Source organism: Periplaneta americana, chromosome 5 (assembly GCF_040183065.1).
Source record: "Periplaneta americana isolate PAMFEO1 chromosome 5, P.americana_PAMFEO1_priV1, whole genome shotgun sequence".
NCBI classification, from domain to species: Eukaryota; Metazoa; Arthropoda; class Insecta; order Blattodea; family Blattidae; genus Periplaneta; species Periplaneta americana.
Genome location: NC_091121.1, coordinates 14,920,937 through 14,946,285, shown reverse-complemented (window position 1 = coordinate 14,946,285; position 25,349 = coordinate 14,920,937). Strand labels below are relative to the sequence as shown.

Here is a 25,349-nt window from a genome sequence, read left to right as displayed (position 1 = left end):
CCAAATCCGGGCTGTAGGGGGATGGACAATTTGTTCCCAACTAAATTTCGAGATGAGATTTTGGGTGTCACGAGCTGTGTGTGGCCATCTTCTGACCATTCCATCACTAATGGCATATCACCATACACCTCACAAAGTTTACTATGAATGTCAGCTGGTTTGATGTTCCTCGCATTCAAGAAACGATAACAGACCGCATCTCACAGTCGGCGGAGTGCTCGATCACTTTAAACATTTCAACTGATCACAACTAACCACACACACGGACTGAAGCTCTGAAACTGCATGCACAGCTTGTCTGAGGACTGAAGAAGAAAACACGCATGCACAAAACAACGACTGCAGCGATGCGACGGCTATAATTGAAAACAGAACTTACTTTAAGAACACGCCTCGTACATTCTTATAATGCACTTATACTTCCAGACAAATCTAAAAATTAACATGGATACAGATTTAATAAGTTCTCTTCCCTTTATCCATTGAATCAGTGCTGGCCATCCCTGCATATAGCTCGACCAAGCGGCATATACTACCTCTTTCGTCTGTCTCTTTCCTTTCCGCTGTAAAGCGCTCAGGCTCTCCTGGGCTCTAAAGCGCGCGCTTGCTCTTATGGGCATCAGTTGACATCACTGTTCTAGAGCTACAATTTTTGTTACATACAGCATAAGCTGTTCACTCTGAAAATGTGTAGGATTATTTCACTTTTACTTGTATAATAAATTTTATTTTATTTTTAAACTTCTGAATATGTAGATTATTTAGTTCTGGATAATTTTTAATACCGAATTGTATAATCTTGGTTTATAATTCCTGCTATGTAAATACGATGAAGATGAACATATTTATTTTAAGTGAACATCTCTTAAACGACTCTCTTTAGTTTGTGTTCTTGTAGCCTACATAAAACACTGAGTTACTACAGCACTATATCAGCCATTCACAAGGGCTGTAAAACTGTGCGCCGCGCCGCTCAGCTTGCTCCACTATCTCACAAATCTGCAGCGCACCTCGCAGTTCATTTGTTCCGCCACCGGTGAAAGGGCAGCATAAACATGTGAGTTTACGACACGGGCGCCCCTCCCTCGGCGAGGCCACCAATTATCGTAAACAATCCCCGATGGAATAAGTTAATCAATTACTGCAGCAGACAATTCGGGGTACTAGCGCTGCGATGTGGTAGAGCGTCGTTAAACAGCATCGTGCGCCCAGTAGCCGGGTCGTGACGCAAGGCCCGTAGCGCGCAGTGCTTCACTGCTTCGTGACCGACTGCCCAACCCTGCAGCTATAATGCGGCCATTGTAGCCTGACAAGCTCACAGATCTCAGAAGTGGATAGAGCTTTGTACCGGGTGATCTCATTATGTTGCATTATTTCTGAGAACGAGGAAGCAGCAAAAGGTGCCCTGAACAGCTTTCATTTATAGTGCTGCGGATCGAGGAGACGGCCTCCAGATATGGAGGGTAGCTGTGAATATATTGAATAAGCAGTCGCGGACAACCGATGAAGGGTGGTCCTCCAGCTTGGGGGTTGGGCGAAGGGCTAACAACCCATCACCGTAAAAAACAGCTTGTTATGAATCCTTCAAATAAGCCTCGGAATGGAACTGATTCTCTGGCACGACCACAGCAAAGGAATAAGGTGTTGGGATTTGGTACTTGGGGTGTTTGAGAATAAGGTGCTTAGGAAAATATTTGGGGCTAAGAGGGATGAAGTTACAGGAGAATGGAGAACTGCACGCATTGTATTCTTCACCTGGCATAATTAGGAACATTAAATCCAGACGTTTGAGATGGGCAGGGCATGTAGCACGTATGGGCGAATCCAGAAATGCATATAGAGTGTTAGTTGGGAGGCCGGAGGGAAAAAGGCCTTTAGGGAGGCCGAGACGTAGATGGGAAGATAATATTAAAATGGATTTGAGGGAGGTGGGATATGATGTTAGAGTATGGATTGATCTTGCTCAGGATAGGGACCAATGGCGGGCTTATGTGAGGGCGGCAATGAACCTCCGGGTTCCTTAAAAGCCAGTAAGTAAGTAAGTAAGTAAGTAATGTGAGCACTAGAGCCCTGAAGTCCGGGCATTTATTTTGACTGACTTAGGCAGGGAAATGGTATTTAAAACATGGGAAATAGGCATTAAAAACTGAAAACCAAGCAACATAATTTATATTATTATGATGTACCGAAGTACATATGATATTTCCGTGCAGGGGATTCGATCCGATTCCTTTACTTCCCGTATTTGGATTTGTGTGTGTGTGTTCTTTCTTTTTTGCATTTGTATTTGTACTTTTATTTATTTTTCTTATTTACTTTTTTTTATGAGCATTTGTTTATTTGTTTGTTTTTATATTTATATTTCTGGTGGTGTGGTAATTAATAAAACTATTTTCTTGGGAATACCAAATTCAATAAGTATATTATATAAAACTTCTCTGTTAACCGAGTCATATGCCTTTTTGAAATCTATGAATAACTGATGTACTGTACCCTTATACTCTAATATTTTTCTCCCATATCTGTCGAATACAAAATATCTTATCAACAGTCGATCTATTACGACTAAAACCACACTGATGATCGCCAATAATTTCATCTACATATGGAGTTAATCTTCGCAAAAGGATATTGAACAAAATTTTGTAGGACGTCAACAAAAGTGAAATTCCTCGAAAGTTACTACAGTTAGCCTTGTCCCCCTTCTTAAAAAATAGGTACAATTATGGACTCCTTCCATTGTTCTGGTACAATTTCCTCTTCCCAAATAGTAAGTACAAGCTTATAAATTTTGCTAGATAATGTGCTTCCACCCTCTTGTATTAATTCTGCTGGAATTTGATCGATACCTGGAGACTTGTACTTTTTCAGATTTTCTATCACATTTTCGACTTCTGAAAGTGTGGGTTCGGGTATAAATGGCTCAGCAGTTTGTATTTGAATGAATGAATGAATGAATGAATGAATGAATGAATGAATGAATGAATGAATGAATGAATGAATGAATACATAAATAAATCATCACGTTCTTCTTCATTCCTGGATAAAGTCATTAGAATTGTTTCAACTTCACCCCATCGCTTCCTAGATCTGCCTACATCTCGTCTTCCTTTTGGTTTGTATTGCATTATCTTTCTTCATTCACACTGTCTATGTGATCTTTCCAGTTTTGTCTATATGTATCTGTTTTGTCTGTTACTGAAAATATTTCAAGATCGTTGTCTAATTTCTATGTCTTCAATCAATGTCTTAAACTTTGTTTATAAATAAATAAATAAATATAAATAAGTAAATCCGTGAACAACTACTGTTCTCCAACCAGGAGATCAACCGTGAAAGGAATGTGCTTACTATTGCCTCATCTATTGGAACGAAGTAGATATATAATATTATCGTTATAACGTCTGTTTAAAAAACATGCGCTCTCCTGGATTTGTTATTTCCTGTATGAAGAGATTAAAAGACCAGGAGATTAACAGTGATCTAATTTTGTAACTATGGTAGTATAAACATGTGTGTATCAATGTTATTGTTTGTGCTGTGACAGCGAGCCAATAGAGATATGAGTACCCACGTGTGTGACCTTATGACATCAACATTCATTCACAGCATTACTCCCTTCGTCTCATCCGGCAGAGACTTTCTCGTGGTTGGAGAATAGTACTGTCCGTTACTCAGGAGAAGACGAGCGGAAAGAATGTGACCTTCTTGACTATCGCTGCTGATTATTATAAACATCGCTCAGATAAGCATCCCAGTAGCCAGGTTATTACTCGTGCAGGAAACATGAGTAACAATGCGTATGGAAATTAAAGCTAAGTTGAACAGAAGGAGACCTAATGTTTCCGTTTACTGCAGTACAAATATTGGACGTGTTGTCGTACGTTATCTGTTCACATCCCTTCCTCCTCAGTCCGCTCTCGTTTTCTTCTGAGTCACCGACAGTAAATATGTAACTGAGTAGGTAAGAAAGTAAGTAAATAAATAAGTGTAATTTTATCTCTCTCTTATTCTTCATTTGCTTTATTTCTCTTTCTTTCCTGGTTTCTGTCTTCATTTTCCATTAACCTTATTATCTTTTCTCCTCACTTCAACACTTCCTTCCCCTTTCTTATTGTTTCTCCATAGCTATCTCCTGTCTACTCCCAGCCAAGCTCCGTTGATCCAGGTGTAGGCTGACCCCTGACCTCTCGCTGCCGTCGTGAGATGCTCGCTATCTCGTTAGGCTCTCTCCATATTAGGGACAGGCGGTGCGACCCTCCCAGGGCCCCGGGTCACGCACTAGCCACGCTCTGCCGGTTACGCAACGATGCGCCCGCTAACTCCTCCACCGCGGGCGATGCGCGGGGTCCGGGGTCGACCCCCGCAGGCGTCAACTCGGTTACAACGTGGGATGCACCCGGGTGGTGCGTAACCCATCGGATCTCTCAGTCTGCTCCGCTCCTCGATTCTTCGTCTTACAGCAAAGGGACGCTCGTACAAGGCGAAGGAGAATAAGGATAGTAAAAACCTAGCTTCAAAAACTAACTCGCGCTTATACTCAAGAAAAACGGCAGGATATATAAATTAATTGGAAATGTGAAAAAAAAAAAAATTAACAGAGAATTTAAGAAAATCCTCATTATTGCAGCAAACGTCTGTGCTCCATTTAAAATAATAAAATGCATTGTGTACTTTTTCTCAAGGACCTCATAAAGGGTGCGTCAGAAAGAACGGGTGGATTTCAAACTATCGATATGCAACGAGGAGAGAGATATAGTGAGGGGGACCGTGACTGTTGGGTCAGCCATAGAATGCAGTTTCAGTTGAGAACATGGTGTTGGTCTGACGTACAACGTGCTTTCATCGTAAAGACATTTTTGAAAAATTAAGAGTCTGTGATCGCCACTCAGGACTCATTTCGACATCGGACGTCACGCTAGGATTCCAACTCGGAATACAATTTTGCGGTGGGTGGCTTCACTTCGTACCACAGGTTCAACATTAAAGAAGAAATCACCTGGACGAACACGGAGCGCGTGTACACCTGCAAATGTGGAGACAGACAGTAGGTTGTCCGGCCACCTCAACGATCAGCCCGCAAACATGCTATTGCACTGAGATTGTCCGAGGCTACTTCTTTCTTTGGGACCATTTGAAGGCGTAAGTTTGTAAACATCGATCACATACACTGGACGAACTGAAGACAGCGATTCGTGAAGAAATCGTGGCAATTGCACCAGCTATGACTGTGAAAGTGATGCCTATATTGAAAGCCAAGGACATCATATGGATGATGTTGTTTTCCATAAATAAACTGCATGTATTGGTGAATATGTTGATAACAATAAATTTTTGATTTGATGAATCCTTACAATTTTCTTGCCATGTGAAATCCATCCGTTCTTTCTGACGCACCCTGTACTTAGTTGGAGATTAGTCTGCAAAAACCTAAATACAAACTCAAATCCCTTCACGTACGGAGAAGAAAGTCGGTAATTTCCTAGAAGACGGGCAAAATCCAACATGGCTGACAAAAACTACCAAAAACGTTCTGCCAACTATGAAGTTCAAATGCCACCAAACATCAGAAAATCAAAGATGGAAGATCAGACATATATTCATATTTTTAAAGAACAATAAGACCTTTAAAAAAATGAAAATATCTTTAATATTTCATCTCCGATTTTTTTTTTGGAGTTTGATGGCATTCGAACTTTATAGTTGGTAATACTTTTCTGGCAGTTTTCGTCCGCACTTTACCCCCAAAAATCACTAAAATACAAAACAAAGATAATAATTTATCACTTTATTAAACAAAATTCAATCCTCATTGACGTCTTCAACGACAACGACTTCACTTCCAGTATATGATACAGGTTTTAAGGTAGGCCTGCACAAGGTTTGCGCTCTCCGAGCCGGCTCACAGCTCATGAGCGGAATGCAGATATTAGCTGAGCTCTGTATAAGGGTGGACTGGAAGAAGGGGTGATCTCGTACAAAATATACACAGAAGGAAGTACTATTACCAGTGTTTATGAAATGAATTCCCGTTCAGTGTTTGTAAAACTATCTTGGACTATTATTAATTAATAAATAAATATTTATTTTACAGAAGTAATAGAACTTCTATAGCTACTTAAATGTACAATATCATTTTGTTATATTTTTATTTATCAGTACATCAAAACGAGGTTTTATGCTGTTGGCAGCTGAAAGGAACAGTAGCTTACTGATCATAATGAAACATCACTTACAAATGTTCGATGTCTGCCTTTATTAAAAGTTGATTATAGAAAACAGTTGCTCACAAATATAAATGTTGAGCTAAACATAGCAATCATTTTCACAGCCAGCCTGTGTAGTCGTGGATATTATTGCTAATGTTTAGTCTTGTAAAACTCAACCAGGCTGATAGTATTATTCAAACGATCTTTAGCCCTTAGGTCACATTGAAGATCAATAAGTTCGAGCTGTAAATCGTTAAATGTTAAATGTTATGTTCCGTCTTTTAGATTCCTCCATACTGTATTTTAGCAGTAGGTAAGCAACGTGAAACGAATAGGCCTACACACTGCATTCCACTACATAACTGAGTGGTCGTTTCCCTCTCCTCTACCTATAGCAAGTCTATGTCATTCTGACGTATCTTCCTCTCCGTTTCGGCGAGCTATTCTAGGTATAAATCCTGTTAAGCCTTTATTAATTAATAATCTCCGCTCTCCCGCTTGTTGAGCGCTGTTTGTGCAGGCCTGTTTTAAGACAATCTAAACTTAAACCATGCAGGCATATGCTCGAGATTTCGTCATTGTTTCAACTTAGCACGCTTCTGTAGCGAAATGGCGGCGTGCTATAGAAGTACAGATTTGAGAAACTCTTTTCATTTTCAATATAGGCCTACTTGTCGTAGATGTAGAACCATGAAGGAACAGTATTTATCGAGTAATCGCATTTCACCACGGGGAATTATTGATTTCGCCGAATGGACGTATTGAAAAGATTTCCACAGTGAGGAGGAGTTGCAGCCGATGGTTTCGACACCGTGGCCCGCGGGCACACCCTGCACGAAGACGGCAGACGCCCTGGCTGCGCGGACTGAACGCATCTCACGATCTGAGAACTTTCTCAGTTCCCATGCACACGTCTTCGCAATCACTCCCACTTTAGAGAGGCTATTAGTAACGCCGGGGCATGAACTCGGCACACGCACTCACAGCAGACCTCTTGACCTGCTCGACTTCACATCAATATTACTGTACGCTTATAGACTGGCAAGAGATTGGACGAGTTCAGTGTGGGAAGCATTTTGTTTAGGACTCATTTTAAGCTGAAGGTTCGTATAGTAATAGCTTACAAGAAATAGCCTGTGCATGAGAAGAGAAGATATATTTATAAAAAATGTATGTAAAAATAGTTGTCAATAGCCTACAGATTTTATTGTACAACATACACATTCCAAAAATTGCTAAAAAGTCGACAAGTGCGCAGTAAGTAATAGCAACAGCAGTAGTAGTATTAGTAGCAGTAGTAGTAGTAGCAATGGTAGTAGTATATTAGCAGTAGTAATACTAACAGTAGTAGTCCTAGTAGTATTAGTAGCAGTAGTAGTCCTAGTAGTATTAGTATTAGTAGTAGTAGCAGTAGTAGCAGTGGTAGTAGTAGTACTAGCAGTAGTAGTATATTAGCAGTAGTACTAGTAGCAGTAGTAGTACTAGCAGTCGTAGTAGTATATTAGCAGTAGTAATACTAGCAGTAGTAGTCCTAGTAGTATTAGTAGCAGTAGTAGTCCTAGTAGTATTAGTATTAGTAGTAGTAGTAGTAGCAGTGGTAGTAGTAGTACTAGCAGTCGTAGTAGTATATTAGCAGTAGTAATACTAGCAGTAATAGTCCTAGTAGTATTAGTAGCAGTAGTAGTCCTAGTAGTATTAGTATTAGTAGTAGTAGTAGCAGTGGTAGTAGTAGTACTAGCAGTAGTAGTAGTATATTAGCAGTAGTACTAGTAGCAGTAGTAGTACTAGCAGTCGTAGTAGCAGTATCAGTAGCAGAAGTAGTATTACTAGCAATAGGAATACTCTATTCCTCTGCATAGAACATCCTTCTACTCATCATCTTTCAGCATATCTATTCCACGCCTCTGGAACTCTCTCCCTGACCATGTTAGAGACTGTAGGACAATATCAAAATTCAAATTTAAATTAAAAAATCACATTCTAGTTCATGGAATCGCTTTTTTAACGACTGTCAGGTTGCGCAACTTCGGCTTAACCCATGACATATAGTGAATATTGTAACTATGCTGTTGTAAAATTGGCAATTAATATGTAATGTATTTATTATTATTATTATTATTATTATTATTATTATTATTATTATTATTATTATTATCAGTTATCACTATAATCATTGCTATGTCTGTTTTTCTTTCTTTCTTTTTTTCTTGTATTAGCTCGATGAGAGCTCTATAGTGTTCTTTTGACCCTGTTGACCCTCTACAGGGCTTTAATTTAATTTGTATTATTTTCACCAGCGTCTGTATTTCTTTTTCGTATTTATACAGTATATGCTATCTGTTGGGATGGAAGAGAAGGCCTTATGGTCTTAATCCTGTCAGATTAAATAAATAAATACATACATAAATAAATAATAGCAATTATAGTAGCAACCACTCTTCGTTGTACTGTTTGGCTGAGAATGTGTAAACCGAAGAGCAGACTTTATAGCCATCGATCGCCGGAATCAAAGAAGCCTCATTCTTGATCCCACTGTCCGGTTTGAGAACGATGATCAACAATGTTAATGACAAAAAGAAGTCTATTTACAATCTCACTTTAGTGAGATATACAAAATGAATATTAATACAGTATATGGGAAATGAAAGCGCTAGAGGAACTACATTTAAGTTCACTAAAACCATCCTCCTTGCTCTTAAATTTTCTAATGAGGACTTTAAACAAAATTTGTATAACACTACATAATGTTATTTACTTCATTTTACTTTTATCTCACCGATTCAAATTATTGTACTTTTGTATTCTGGATCCTAGTGGTCAGCCGTAGATGTCGTCCAGATATCCCAATTGTGGAATAAATAATAATAGTAATAATAATAATAATAATAATGATGATGATGATGATGAAATGCCTATTATTATTCGGTTGAGAAGCTTTTGTCATCTAGTCTGATGTCAAAAAATCTGAAAGTTAGAATTTATCAAACAGTTATATTACCGGTTGTTCTGTATGGCTGTAAAACTTGGACTCTCACTTTGAGAGAGGAACAGAGATTAAGGGTGTTTGAGAATAAGGTTCTTAGGAAAATATTTGGGGCTGAGAGGGATGAAGTTACAGGAGAATGGAGAAAGTTACACAACACAGAACTGCACGCATTGTATTCTTCACCTGACATAATTAGGAACATTAAATCCAGACGTTTGAGATGGGTAGGACATGTAACACGTATGGGCGAATCCAGAAATGCATATAGAGTGTTAGTTAGGAGGCCGGAGGGAAAAATACCATTGGGGAGGCTGAGACATAGCTGGGAAGATAATATTAAAATGGATTTGATGATAGAGAGACTGGATTAATCTTGCTCAGGATAGGGACCGATGGCGGGCTTATGTGAGGGCGACAATGAACCTCTGGGTTCCTTAAAAGTAAGTAAGTAAGAGCTAGTAGTAGCATAAGCAGTAGTAACAGTATCGGTAGCAGTACTAATAGAGTAGTAGTGGTAGTAACAGTACCGGTAATAATAGTATTATTAGTAGAAATATTAGTAGTAATAGTAGTAGTAGTAGTGGTATTTGTAATAGTGATGGTGGTCGTAGTAGTAGTATGTGAACTTATTAATAAGGATTTAGACCTCAGTACAGCTTTGCATCGTCATCCAGCAATCTTTTCAAAGTTCTTGTTCGAAGAATAATAAGTATTTTTATGTCTCAGCAACACCTGGAGCTGTTCGTTTCATGTCCTGTTGCCATGGAGACAAAATGACGTCTGAGACAACCTTTGTCGAGTTCTACGTAAGCAGCACATAGCTATAAATTCTATTGACGACAGAGAGGTGCAGATATGAGTGCCCCACCAACACGGACAGGTGTGAGCTGATCCTGAATGGAGGGTGTGTCTGCACTGATCCTCCATTGAATGGGGTGCGAATATGAGATTCTGCCACCTCACAAGTCGCTGACTTACTGCTTAAGAATGGAGTATCGAATTCCATATCATTATGCAACAAATGGTGATTTTATGAATTTATGAGTCGAATAAGTGACTCCTACCATCATAACTCTCTCTTGTGACAGCTTCTTAGCATGAGTGACAGTGTAAAATCCAAGATAATATGTTAGTGTTTAATTCTGCATTCTCAATTCACGATTTATTTTACAGTTTATTTAACGACGCTGTACCAACTGCTACACTACCTAGTCTAGGTGAAATTCGAGATATTGTCATGAGATTAATTGATTTTCGCCTTACAGTTGGTGAAAAATTCGGGAAAGCCAACCAGATAAGCAGTCCGAGCAGGAATGGAACTTATTCCTGACCGAAGCCACGGACCATGGGTTCCGCTTGTTAATCCCTAAACCAGGACGGTGATTTTAGCGAAGAATGTATTGAAATTTTTATGGAATAAAACATAGTCAGTGTCTCTCATACCGGAAAAAAGTTTACTTTGACACATTAACTTTCGTCTGTCCGAATTGTCTGTCTGTCTATGAATAGTGTTGTCCTCAACAAGAGATTTTACTCATACTTTTCCTATTTAATTTCTTCGTTATATTTTACTTTCTCCTCTCATACTGACTTACAAACCAATGCTATGTAAAGGAGGATTAAGTAATTGCAATTAAAATTTCATGAGGTAAGTTGGGACAAAAACTCAGATATATCGAACCTTGTATTTAAAAAAGAATATCTTTATGCAAACAAAATATTTTTCGAGCGTTGTTGAGCAAGATATGACTTCATCGAGAACATATTTAAATGACATCAACGAAAACAAGGGGAATATAAGGAGAGCAAGATAAATATAAAACGAACAAGGAGAATACAAAGAGAAGAATGGGAATAAAAGGAGAACAAGATGAATACAAAACGTAAAAGGGGAATAAATTACAAGGAGAACAAGGGAAATACACGGAGAAAAATTGAAATAAAAGGAATACAAAACGAAAGACGGGAATACATTACAAGGAGAACAAGGGGAATACAAGAACAAGGGAAATACAAGGAGAGCAATTGGAATAAAAGGAGAGTAAGGTGAACACAAAACGAACAAGAGGAATACAAAAAGAGGAAGGTGAATAGAAGAGGATGAGAGGAACACGAGGAGAACAATGGGAATACAAGAAGAAAAGGGGGAATACAGGGAGAAAAAGGATAATGTAGTAATAACAAGGGAAATACAAGAAGAACAAGGGGAATACAAGGAGAATATAAGAACAAGGGAAATATATATAACAAAGAGTATACAAGGATAATAAGAGAAATACAAAAAAGGACAGAGGGGAATGCAAGGAGAACAAGTGGAACAAGGAAAATGCAAGAACAAGGGAAACGGAAGCAGAACAAAGGAAATACAAAGAGAACAAGGGAAAGACAAGGGGAATACAAGGCTTACAAGGAGAATAATGGGAATATAAGGAAAACAAGGAGAAAAGAAGAGCATAAGGAGAACGAGAAGACAAGGAGAACAAGGGGAATACAAGGAGAAAAGTGGAAAACAAGCAGAAGAAGGAAAATACAAGGAGAACAAGGGGAATACTAGGAAAACAAGGGAATACAAACAGAACAAGGAGAATACAAGTATAATAAGGGAAATGCAAGCAGAACAAGGATAACAATGGAAAGACGAAGACAATACGAGGAGAACATGGATAATATGAAGAGAACAAGGAGAATACGACGAGAACAAGGGGAATACAAGGAGAACACGGGGACTACCAGGAGAACAAGGAAAATACAAGGACTGTAGTTCATACAGATTCGTCGGTTACGTCCACACCTGTGGAGTAACGGTTAGCGCATCTGGCTGCGGAAAGCAGGTGGCCCAGGTTCGAATCCCGGTCGGGACAAGTTAAGCTGGTTGAGGTTTTTCCGGGGTTTTCCCTCCTTACCCCAATATGAGCAAATGCTGGATAAATATCGGTGCTGGACCCCGGACTCATTTCACCGTCATTATCACCTTCATTTCATTCAGACGCTAAATAAGCTGAGATGTTGATACAGCGTCGTAAAATAACCTACTTAAATTAAAAAAAAATCGTCTGTTACGACAGAATACCGGCACTTCGCACTCACACGTAGTTCTAAGTAAATACATTCTGCGTAGTAAATCTGTGCACCGGTGCATTTTTCCTTGTCGGTTATTGAATGACGCTTTATCAACTGCTAGGTTATTTATCGCCCAAGGAATTGGTGAGAGCAAGATGGATTTTGGTGAGATGAGGCCGAGAATTCCAGCCCATCAGCAGAAGTATGATATTCGGAGTTGATGGCTGGGGAGGAATGCGTGATGCGCCGGATGGTGGAACCGGCTTAGCCGAGGAACCCAGTTGGCATGCACAAAACAATGGATGAAACGAAAAACCATTTGTGCTGATGTGCTTAAGGATGTTCCGCCGGATAATTACGACCAACAATACCAAATTACTGTAGGTATGCACACAGAATTGTGGTGAGCAAGTTTCCTTGATTTTTATGGCATCATTCCACAATGACTCTATTTAACCATATAATCTTCTTTGGTATTCTGACTAGCCTTTGTAGTCAGAAAGAATCGTTAAATAAATAATTTCCTGTTTTTTTCGCCCCCGCGTGATGATGTCTCCGTCGTCCCTGGTGTTGCTTAACACCTCGTTCCCGTTTTATTGCACGCTTTATTTATGTTACGATTGAGAGCAAGCCGGAGCTATCACACGACCTGTCAGGCCACGGTGATTCGATCATCATTCACCGCCACCGCGGTCCGCTTCTTTACGGCGGGATTCGAAGACGGAGCCATCTGGCCTCATGGGCGAGAACAAAGCGATTAATACTTTATACTTTACAGGGTGTCTCTTTTAAAATGGTACAGAATTCTACCGAAGATAGCATGCAATGAAAAGTAGAGATTAAGTGCCGTACTTGCAACAAACTATACTAGAACGCTGAGTGAAGTTATGATCATGGGATAATCTGGGCTAAAACACGGACGCTTGACACTAGCAATATGTTTTAGGTAGAATGATGACTGGTGTTAATGCTATGTCAAAGGACTTCAAGATCAGAACAGGATTTCGCCCAGTATTATTCCAGATTGGTAGCTGATTGTAGCAGTGTTAAATGACATCAGTAGTAGTAAAAGAACATTATTAGGAAGAAAAGTATTATCAGTAAAATCAGTAGGACCATCAGTGTTAAAATGGCCTCAGTAGTAGTATAACAGCAATATTAGGAAGAAACGTATTATCAGTAAAACCAGTAGTATCAGCAGTGTTACGTATATTGGTATCAGTAGTAGTAAAAGAGCAATATTAGGAAGAAAAGTATTATCAGTAAAATCAATATTATCAGCAGTGTTATATTGGTACCAGAAGTAGTAAAAGAGCAACATTAGAAAGAAAAGTATTATCAGTAAAATCAGTAGTATCAGCAGTTTTAAAATGGCATCAGTAGTAGTAAACGTACAATATTAGGAAGAAAAGTGTTATCAGTAAAATCAGTAGTATCAGCGGTGTTAAAAGGTCATCAGTAGCAGTATAACAGCAATATTAAGAGGAAAAGTATTATCAATAAAATCAATAGTATCAGCAGTGTTAAACGGGACCAATAGCAGTAAAAAAGTAATATTAGGAAGAAAAGTATTATCAGTAAAATCAGTAGTATCAGCAGTGTTAAAATGGTAATATTAGTATAACAGCAATATTAAGAAAAAATATTATCAATAAAATCAATTCTGTCACCAGCGTTAAACGGCATCAGTAGCAGTAAAAGAGCAATATTAGGAAGAAAAGTATTGTCAGTAAAATCAGTAGTATCAGCAGTGTTAAACGGCATCAGTAGCAGTAAAAGAGCAATATTAGGAAGAAAAGTATTATCAGTAAAATCAGTACTATCAGCAGTGTTAAAATGGCCTCAGTAGTAGTAAAAGAACATTATTAGGAAGAAAAGTATTATCAGCAAAAACAACAGTATCAGCTGTGGTAATAATGACATCATTAGTAGTAAAACAGAAAACAAGGAAAAAGTGTTAACAGTATAAACACTGGTAGCTGCAATGGTAACAATGGTATCAGTACAGTACTAGTAAAAGAGCAATAGCATTAACAATAGGCCTACTAGTAACAGTGGGTACAGTAATCATTAGTTGATAGCAGGTGTAGTACGCTAGACTATATATTCGGAATAGTAACTATCAGGATAATATCATTTTGTAACAACCATGATTTTGTAAATTGCTATCATCAATGCTAAAATCTTTGAAGATCACTGTAGTGGATACGGCGTCATTAAAGAAACTGAGGAGGAGTATTAGAACACCCAGTCCTATATGACTGGCAGCAATGGTACTGTTTGTGCAGTAACTTATGTCTGGGTCCTTGCGTGGGAGGGCAGATTTCAGACATGTCTAGCGACTGCAGCCAGAACATCTCCAGTTACTTTCTCCGAGCTGATGTCGCAATAGCACGGAGCTCGTTACAGACAGTGAATTGTATCATCTCACATCCTTGAACTTTCCGTCACAGCAAAATCCGGGCAACGTATCGTATGATTCACAACGTGTGGTACACACACCCAACCAGGTCCGTACTAACTCGTAGGCCTATATAGACGATGCCCACATAACATTGTATCACGACCCAATTAGCCTACCTGCCCTATATTCGACTATGACTCATCTGAAATTTCTGAATATCAGAAAAGAAAAACTTAAGATTCATTAACTCCCACTTTGGTTAATTATTCCTCGAAATTTCTAAACACCAGAAAAAGACTTGTGATTGAATAACCCTCATTTCTTTCGTTAATTATTCCTCGAAATTTCTAAATATCGGAAAAGAAAAACTTAAAATTGAATAACTCCCTCTTACTTTGGTTAATTATTCCTCGAAATTTCTAAACACCAGAAAAAGACTTGTGATTGAATAACCCTCATTCCTTTCGTTAATTATTCCTCGAAATTTCTAAATATCGGAAAAGAAAAACTTAAAATTGAATAACTCCCTCTTACTTTGGTTAATTATTCCTCGAAATTTCTAAACACCAGAAAAAGACTTGTGATTGAATAACCCTCCATTTCTTTCGTTAATTATTCCTCGAAATTTCTAAATATCGGAAAAGAAAAACTTAAAATTGAATAACTCCGTCTTAATTTGGTTAATTATTCACCGAAATTTCTAAACACCAGAAAAAGACTTGAGATTGAATAACCCTCATTTCTTTGGTTAATTATTCCTCGAAATTTCTAAATATCAGAAAAGAAAAACTTAAGATTGAATAACTCCCTCTTACTTTGGTTAATTATTCCTCGAAATTTCTAAACACCAGAAAAATACTTGTGATTGAATAACCCTCCATTTCTTTAGTTAATTATTCCTTGAAATTTCTCAATATCAGAAAAGAAAAACTTAAGATTGGATAACTCCCTCTTATTTTGGTTAATTATTCCTCGAAATTTCTAAACACCAGAAAAAGACTTGTGATTGAATAACCCTCCATTTCTTTGGGTAATTATTCCTCTAAATTTCTAAATATCAGAAAAGAAAAACTTAAGATCGAATAACTCCATCTTACTTTGGTTAATTATTCCTCGAAATTTCTAAACACCAGAAAAAGACTTGTGATTGAATAACCCTCCATTTCTTTGGTTAATTATTCCTCTAAATTTCTAAATATCAGAAAAGAAAAACTTAAGATCGAATAACTCCATCTTACTTTGGTTAATTATTCCTCGAAATTTCTAAACACCAGAAAAATACTTGTGATTGAATAACCCTCCATTTCTTTGGTTATTTATTCCTCGAAGTTTCTAAACATCGGGAAAAAAAATGTTTCACTAACCCCTCTTTCTTCGATTTACAATGGACGTGCAGTGAATGCGAATCTTTCTTCCAAACAGCTAGAACGAGTCCAACTTAGTTGATCGAAATAGAATTCTCTTGCACGATGTTTAGAACCCTATACCGCTCCTGGAACTGGGAAGAATCGAACTTCTACCCCACCTGGCATATAGCCTTGATCTTACACCTTCAGATTACCATCTGTTTCGACTCATGGCCCACTTCCTGCTTGGAAGAAATTTCCAAAACTTAGAAGCCGTTGAAATGGTTGTCAACAAATTTTTCACTTAAAAAACCAGAAACCGTTACCATCGCGGAATAACAATTCTCGCTGAAAGGTGGCTCAAGAACATAGAATCTAATGGTCTTTCTTTGAAGATTGGATTATTTTCTTGTCACAACACACTCCAACTAAAGTTTTTCCTCCAAAATCGACATTACTTTTGAGACAATATCTGTAATTTATTCTCAACCTGAATTTTTTCCTGGAGACTAAGGTAGGGAAATTTTTCGAAACGTTGTGAAGTTTTTATACAGGATGTTGAAAAATATTACATATGTTAACAATAGCTAGTATTAATCAGAATAGGTAAACAAGAAACTTCAAATAAAAGACATTAGTATATTTGAGTATATAATACCTTATTCATATTGATACAACAATGCCACTATGTGGCATAACTGGTAACACGAGAACAGCCGATCATAATACGCTACTGCCATCTAGCGGAATATTCGTAACGATGAGATGGTACAACACTACATTTCCAAGACAGTTTAGTACATATTTTAGTAAGTCAATTAAAATTTTATTGTATTAGAGTACTTTATTTCTTCAATCTTTATATACTTTCTTCTAATCGTGTAATAGTCAATTAAATCGCACTCGAGTTTTGATTCCGTTTCATTTTTATTAAAACATATTAAACAATCTCTGATACGTTACTACCCATAATCTCGTACAGCAGAAGCTATAACATAACCTAAATAATATAAACAAGATAAATTATAGAAAAGTTTTAATTAACGCATATGAAATAAACATGAATCGTTTTGAAAGTTACAATAATTATAGAAAAAAGAATGTTGGCAAACAAAGAAACAAATGATAGGGAGGTAATAAAAAACAAACAAATGCTAGGAGGTGATCAAAACAAATGCTAGGGAGGTGATACAAATTACATTTTTATTTATTTATGTTATTGGGTTATTTTACAACGCTGTATCAACATCTAGATTATTTAGCGTCTGAATAAAATGAAGATCTTAATGCCGGTGAAATGAGTCCGGCGTCCAGCACCGAAAGTTACCCAGCATTTGCTCGTATTGGGTTGAAGGAAACCCCCAGAAAACAACTCAACCAGGTAACTTGCCCCAACCGGGATTCGAACTCGGGCCACCTGGTTTCGCGGCCAGACGCACTGGCCGATAAGGCCCATTCACAATGAAAATTAAACATAACCATAACATAAACACACAAGTTTGCGCCCAGGCTACCAAATGGGATCATTCACAATGATTCACATAAACATTGACATAAACATTACCGTAAGACGTTAACATGAAAGTTGGAAACTCCAAACTTTCATGCTTATGCTTACGTGATTTGCAAAAGAATACAATCGTGGAGCGCTGAAGTATACGACAGAATATGAGGAAATGGCGTCGTTGTTATGTTTCCATGGTTACCAAGTATGTTTGCTGTTATGTTTATGTTCCCATCGTGAATGATGGTATGACTTCTTGATTTTACCGTAACGTTTACATTCTTAAGTTAACGCTTACGTTATGTTTAATTTTCTTTGTGAATGAGCCTTTACTCCACAGGCGTGGACCTACAAATTATAGGATAAGCAGTGATGATTGGTTGAAACACGTCGTTTCGTGCCATTTCATTGGTCAAAAGTAATATGACATAGTAAAAGTGTAAAGGCTCATTCACAATGAAAATTAAACATAACGTAAGCGTTAACTTAACGTTACAGTAAAATCAAGAAGTCATACCATCATTCACGATGGAACATAAACATAACAGCAGACATACTTGGTAACCATGGAAACAAAACAATATTCTGTCTTATACTTCAGCGCTCCACGATCGTGTTCTGTTTGCAAATCACGTAAGCATAAGCATGAAAGTTTGGAGTTTGCAAACTTTCATGTTAACGTCTTACGGTAATGTTTATGTCAATGCTTATGTGAATCATTGTGAATGATCCCATTTGGTAGCCTGGGCGCAAACTTCTGTGTTTATGTTACGGTTATGTTTAATTTTCATTGTGAATGGGCCTTAACAGTTGTAAACATGCCGTAATCTTAAGCCAGACATTGCACTATAGGACAAATCAATATAGGCTACAGTTCTTTCACTATAACAAGAGAGATAAAATAAAACTGAAATTTCGATTTTAGAAATACAGGAATATGAAACCAAGTTACTAAATTTGGCGTTATAAATTTTATCCGTGGCATAGCCCACTCTACCACTAAAGCCACGGCAGACCATTAATTAATCACATAAAAATCGCAGGCAGCCAGCCAAGGCTGTGAAGAATCCAGCCACACGGAGCACCTATCATTACCAATTTCTACAAAACGAGGCAGAAAATTCTGCAATGCATAGCAATTATTGACAGATTGACGTCACTGGCGAATTGTCCTTGGTGACATTGGTTTGTCTATTGTTAACATGCGATCGTGCTGGTGTCTGGTGGCCACATTAGGTAACTGCCAGTTCCCATACAAGGCCCGACCGCAAAGAGAACACGAGTAGCGGTGAAAGGGAAAAGCTGCGGTACTCAAGGTTAATTATCAACAAGCGTACGGAGTGAGTGTGTGTGTATGTGTGTGTGTGCGTGCGTGCGGGACGGAATGGTAACGCACAGGTCCGAGCACAGGGGTAGCCAATCAAAGACATCGGCATACAACTCAGCATTTCGTTCATTCCTAATTGTCGAAGTTAATATTTCCACAGTCTAGTATATACAGTCGCGAAGCTTGGGGCAATTTTTTGCATTTCTCGCGATAGTTGCTAGCCGCTTGGAGCGCTGTGTGTACTAGGAACAATAGACTGTGTCACTGGCATCGTGATCTAATACAGGCCGTAAGGCAGACCATGTGACTCGCTTAACCCGATCACGAAGGGCGGCGTTTCAACCATATAAATTAATTGGAATGCATAAAAAGTAACATATATTTCTCTAAAATGTAGTGTAATTGCATTAATAAAATTTAAAACAATGATTAGGAGACACTTAATCAATTAAACGTACCACATATCAGGTTGCAAAAAAACACAATCAAGCTATGTAATTACTGCAATAAAAGTATATAATAAGATACCAACAAATATAAAGGCACTTAATGAAACACAATTTAAACTTCAGCTTAAGAGATGGCTACAAAATAATCCCTTTTATAGTATGAATGATTTTTTTGAAAATGATGTAGTATTTTAGTTAAATTTTATTATTTATTACTCTTTTAATATTTTAAATATTGACATATTGTTTTTTATATTAACACATTCACGAGGCCTCTTGTATTCTTGTACTTTCAGGCAAATAAAGAATATTAATATGTACTTCAGACATAATTCCTTGCGAGTTAAGGTGTAATATTGTTTTTGGTGTGAAAATTACGTTGTTCGTATGTGTAATAGACCTACCTGCATTTATTTCGATTAAATATTGCGAAATTATTGTACATTCATTTATGCACGATTCATTAATTTTCAGTTGCACCGCACGGATATTTAGACATGTTGAAATTATAGGTTATGTTTACTGTCCCAGTTGCCCCTTTCTGTCTAATTTTAGTGGTCTCCAATGCCCTGCCATTCATATGGAAATATTCTAGGTTATGTTTACTATATCTTATATTCCTAAATTCGCAATTATACATTATAATTAAGCATAATTTCATTATGATACTCCGCACATTCAATTAGTCTGTATTTTAATACTACAATTGACTATTGAATTATTGTATTTATCTACTACCTGAGAGACGAAATAACAATCGTACGTACACTAATTTCATAAGAGTGGTATGATAAATTTTCTGTCTTTATCAAGGAAGGTAGATATGCTATATTAAAATCACAATATAGGCCTAAATTCTTTTTTATTAAACCTCAAAATAGCTTCCATTCTAAACTTAAAATGTTGATGCTAAAAGATTATGTTACCATGTGAAATTCTCTTCACATTAAAATAACACAGTTTTGTAATTATTTTTGTAACATATTATGCAACAGGAAGTAAAGGGAACTTAAGGACACATTACACTAAATAAAATTTAGCTATGAAACGCAATAAAGTTATAATAGGGTAAACTAGGGTCTGTTGGACAGTCGGGCATGTTGGACACTTTGTACTTTAACGTGTTACCACGCCACTTGTGGGCACCACATTCAGCTAGAAGTCAATGACGGAAGTAGCCACGAGTGGGGCTACTTCCGTCATTGACTTCTAGGAGAATGTGGTGCCCACAAGTGGCATGGTAACACGTTAAAGTACAGAGTGTCCAACATGCCCGACTGTCCAACAGACCCTAGTTTACCCTATAATAATTCACTGAGCTCCATTCACTGAAATAGAAAACCCGAACATATATTACGGCCTGGTCTAGATCGAAAAGGCATTGACTGTGCCGTATTTCGCATTGTTGTGAAAAGTTGTGTAAACTGTGAAATGTTCGTTATCGGTTGTAATAACTGTAAATGGCTAAAATACAATAATTTGAGTAATAATATGGGACAAGGAGACGTTTGTTGCACTATAAATTCTAAGAAAAAGAGGTCAGAGTTATCCTTTTTCCGAAAGATCCAGGAAGGTGAGTTTATAAAATATAATATATACTTTATGAAAATAATATATAAACCTTATGTAGGCTATTTCGTATTTCAATAGTGGAAGGAAGGTGTTAATTTTTCAAAAGAACACGATATCAAAAGTACAATACATTTTATCGTCTGCTAGGGAAAGAGTCCGTGATGAGGCGATAGTAGCGATCCTGGTGGCTAGCAACTATCTACGGATGCATATTTCAACTGTCTATGTTTGCATATTTAATAAGTAACTGTATATACTAAACTGTGCTTCAACCTTGTCACTTGATTTCTGCCACTTCTTTGTGTCTGCAGCGTGGTGATAGTGTATCTAATATAATCGCTCAAGTGGATGTATATTTAGCTAACATTTTGTAACTAAATAACGATTTGTATGCAAAGGAATCCATAATCTTAAGATGTTATTCGTTTAAAGAGATATTAAAGAACATTTAACTTAGTAGAATTTCCAACATGTGGTGATTATAGGCTAGAATGAAGAAATAATAACTTATGACGTAGTTTCCCAATTTGCACCACTTTGTAAGTGCCTAATTCACACCGGTGCGATATGAGCAACTGTAACAAATATAGCCGTACAAAAGAACGCCCCAAAAATTTTAGCTGAACGAGGAATGCATCAGGTGGGTGCAATATCAAGTGGTGAGATGGGCGTTAATACAAAAATGTGTTTTGTACAAGCGCACCAGGTATTTTGTGCTACCCATGGTAATTTTTAAACGTCAAACATTGCATCGTACATTATCAGCTGGTGCTCCTCCAGGATCGTTAGTTGATTACTCTGAGTCAGGTTACATCAACAATGAACTATTTGTCGAATAGCTCAACCATTTTGTCACTCAAACCTGCCATAGAAAAAAATGCTGCTTCTGTTTGTCCACCCATACAACCCATTACAAAAATTTTGTAGCTATTAGATTTTCGAGAAAATTGTGTGCTCTTGCTTCAGCTTCCTCGTCATAATACTCAGAGGCCCAGTCTTTAGATGTTTCTATCTTCAAACCATTTCAGACAGCTAAATCATGAAGCAGTTCTTAGGGAGTTTCGAGATAATAACGGAAAAAAGGTGACGCAGTTGACAGTCTGAACTGCCTGGTCAAGCACATGGCAAATGTGGAAAAATAAAAAATCCATTCTGGTAGTTTAAATGTTAGGTAATTTATGCTATATTTTTCAATTTCATTTGAAGAAGCGTTACTCTCTTTCATTAATTTCAATAAACTTGTAATTTGCACTTATTACGTTATTCATATTAAATACTGTTCAATATGTTCAGTATTGAAACCTTTCCTTCAATCTGTTCCCTGGAGATAAAGATTTAAGAAACCGCAGGTGCTATTTAGGAAACTGGTTGCTTAAATCGCACCACTGACAAGTGTTTCGAAAATGTCATTCTAATTAAAAATATTAAGTCGAATTCAAGTATTCCTTTTTACATGAGAGGTAAATGTTCTGGGAATGTATCTCTGTAAAGGAATGCAGAAAATAAAAATAGTATTGTTCAATAAAAATTATAAATACTAAAGTGGTGCGATATAGGCAACCTTACCCTATTTCTCTCTTTCTCTCTCTCTCTCTCTCTCTCTCTCTCTCTCTCTCTTCTCCTTTATTCGTTCATCCAAACTTTCTCCTTCTATTTACCTTAAGTACCTTTCCTGTCTTCATTTTCATGTCTTTATGTACCTTGCAAGGACATAAATTTTGCATACATCTATCCCTGAATACCTTGCATTACGATTTCATAATCTATCCACTTATCACAACACGACACTCTATTGTCAGTTCCTTTCCACGAAACTTCCGCGTATTCTTCGTCTTTTACAAAAGACACTATCCGTTCTTGGAATTCATTACCTACAGATGTTAGAAGCTGCTCGACCTTAAAAGCTTTCAAGTCCAAAGTGAAACATTTTATTTTAGAACGCACAAAGTCCCAGAGTATACATTAGAATTCACAATTTTATTGTAATAATTTATCAAGTAATCATATAATTTAATTTGTAATTTAGTTTAAGTATTCAAGTTCGATAATTCTCTAGCTTACGCATATTTTTCTGTTTCGATTTTGTCTTAGATAAACCTGTAAATTTATTTTGTATTAACATTATATTATAATGTATTTTCTTTTCAGCCTCTGGTTGAGTGGAAGAGAAGGCCTCAAGATCTTAACTCTGACAGAAAAAATAAAGCATTATTATTATTATTATTATTATTATTATTATTATTATTATTATTATTATTAGGAGAAAATCCACAAGCGATTAGGGAAAACACGGAAATTTTACTTGAAGCAACTAAAGCGGTAGGTTTGGAAATAAATCCCGAAAAGAGAAAGTATTTATGATTATGTCTCGTGACCTGAATACGTACGAAATGAAAACATAAAAATTGGAGATCTATCCTTCGAAGAGGTGGAAAAATTTAAACATCTTGGAGCAACAGTAACAAATATAAATGACACTCGGGAGGAAATTAAACGCAGAATAAATATGGGAAATGGCTGTTATTATTCGGTTGAGAATCCTTTATCGTCCAGTCTGCTGTCCAAAAATCTGAAAGTTAGAATTTATAAAACAGTTATATTACCGGTTGTTCTGTATGGTTGTGAAACTTGGACTCTCACTTTGAGAAAGGAACAAAGATTAAGGGTGTTTGAGAATAAGGTGCTTAGGAAAATATTTGGGGCTAAGAGGGATGAAGTTACAGGAGAATGGAGAAAGTTACAGAACACAGAACTACACGCATTGTATTCTTCACCTGACATAATTAGGAACATTAAATCCAGACGTTTGAGATGGACAGGGCATGTAGCTCGCATTGGCGAATCCAGAAATGCATATAGAGTGTTAGTTGGAAGACCGGAGGGAAAAAGACCTTTGGGGGGCCGAGATGTAGATGGGAGGATGATATTAAAATGGATTTGAGGGAGGTATGATTTGATAGTGGAAACTGGATTAATCTTGCTCAGAATAGGGACTGATGGCGGGCTTATATGAGGGCGGCAATGAACCTCCGGGTTCCTTAAAAGCCAGTAAGTAAGTAAGTATTATTACTGAATGGAAGAGTCAGTTTAAATGTAAATTATAACCACATAATTTTCTCTTCACGTAGAATCAAAGGAGATATTTTGTTTTCAGTATTTTTGTAGAAACTCTCTTAAAACTGTGTTTTTCAATTGCATTTTTCTTTTCTTGTGAAATCTAAAAGGTATAGAAATAAACTAACATCCATCCATTGTTCTTCATTTTTATATCTCTAATTAAGATGTTCTCGTTATCTTTTTCCTTATTGTTATTCTTCTTATTACTACTGTTCATTTGGACCACTCGTTACTCGGTTTGTTCTATTGTTTCCTTACAAACTCATGTTGCTTTCAATGAATTTCATGGATGTTTTAATTTCTTGTTTTACTCTATATAATTAAGAGCCTTTCTCTTTCGTCTTTAACTTCCATCCCTTCAGCATCTCGCTCTTTTTATTTCATAATTCCCTATTTCTTGTTTCGCCACGTCTGATATTGATTTTCGTTCTTACCTTCCTTCCAAAATAAGTTATTATCCCGTCTCCACTTTCCTTCCTCTCCTATTCCTTTCACTTTTTTTTTCGCTTTCTGCTTTACGATGTAAGATTTTCCGTAATTTCTTCACTCCAAGCGTTTTTCTCAGGGTCTGCAGTCTTCTCGATTTTCCTCCTCTTGAATCTACTTCTGCTACCCAACCCTCCGCGACTCCCTCTCCGTCATTGCTTCTTGACGAATAATGAGATAGGTTTACGAAATCCTCCCCGATCTCGCAGTTTTGACATCCAAGAGGCGTGGCAGGTAGGCTGCATGTGCCCAGGCTGGGGTCTTCCTCTCAGCTTTATAATGGTCTCATTACTAGTTTCTGAAGCAAATTTTACGAATAGCGAAAATCCCAAACGATGATGATGACGACGATTATTATTATTATTATTATTATTATTATTATTATTATTATTATTATTATTATTATTATTATTATTATTATTATTATTGTACCTTCCGACAAGAACTAAATATCGCAGCCATTACAGAGACAATCCACAAGTATCGGAGCAACTGGCATGAGCATGTTCTACGGATGCCAAATGATAGACTACCCAGGAGATTATTAAATTGCAGACCCCTTGGATACCGAGATCGTGGACGCCCGAAGAAGCGATGGAGAGACCAGCTTTTCACCTGAGACGGAACAGGCCAAATGGCCTAAACCCTGATAGCTATTGATGATGATGATGATTGTACTTACTTACTGGCTTTTAAGGAACCGCCCTCACAGTCTCTACCATCGTATCCTACCTCCCTCAAATCCATTTTAATATTATCTTCCCATCTACGTCTCGGTCTCCCCAACCGTGGGACTGATGCCGGATGATCTATGGCGAGCCCTCGGCCTCACTTCATTTCACCCCTTTGGTCTGATTACCTGGTTGGGTTTTTTCCGAGGTTTTCCAAC

At 37.3% G+C, this 25,349-nt stretch overlaps 1 long non-coding RNA gene across 1 annotated transcript in view; it reads right to left on the bottom strand.

Annotated features, from left to right (window-relative positions):
• LOC138700468 (uncharacterized) overlaps positions 1-25,349 on the bottom strand; it is a 116,420-nt gene that overhangs the window by 31,751 nt on the left and 59,320 nt on the right. The window lies entirely within an intron of this gene.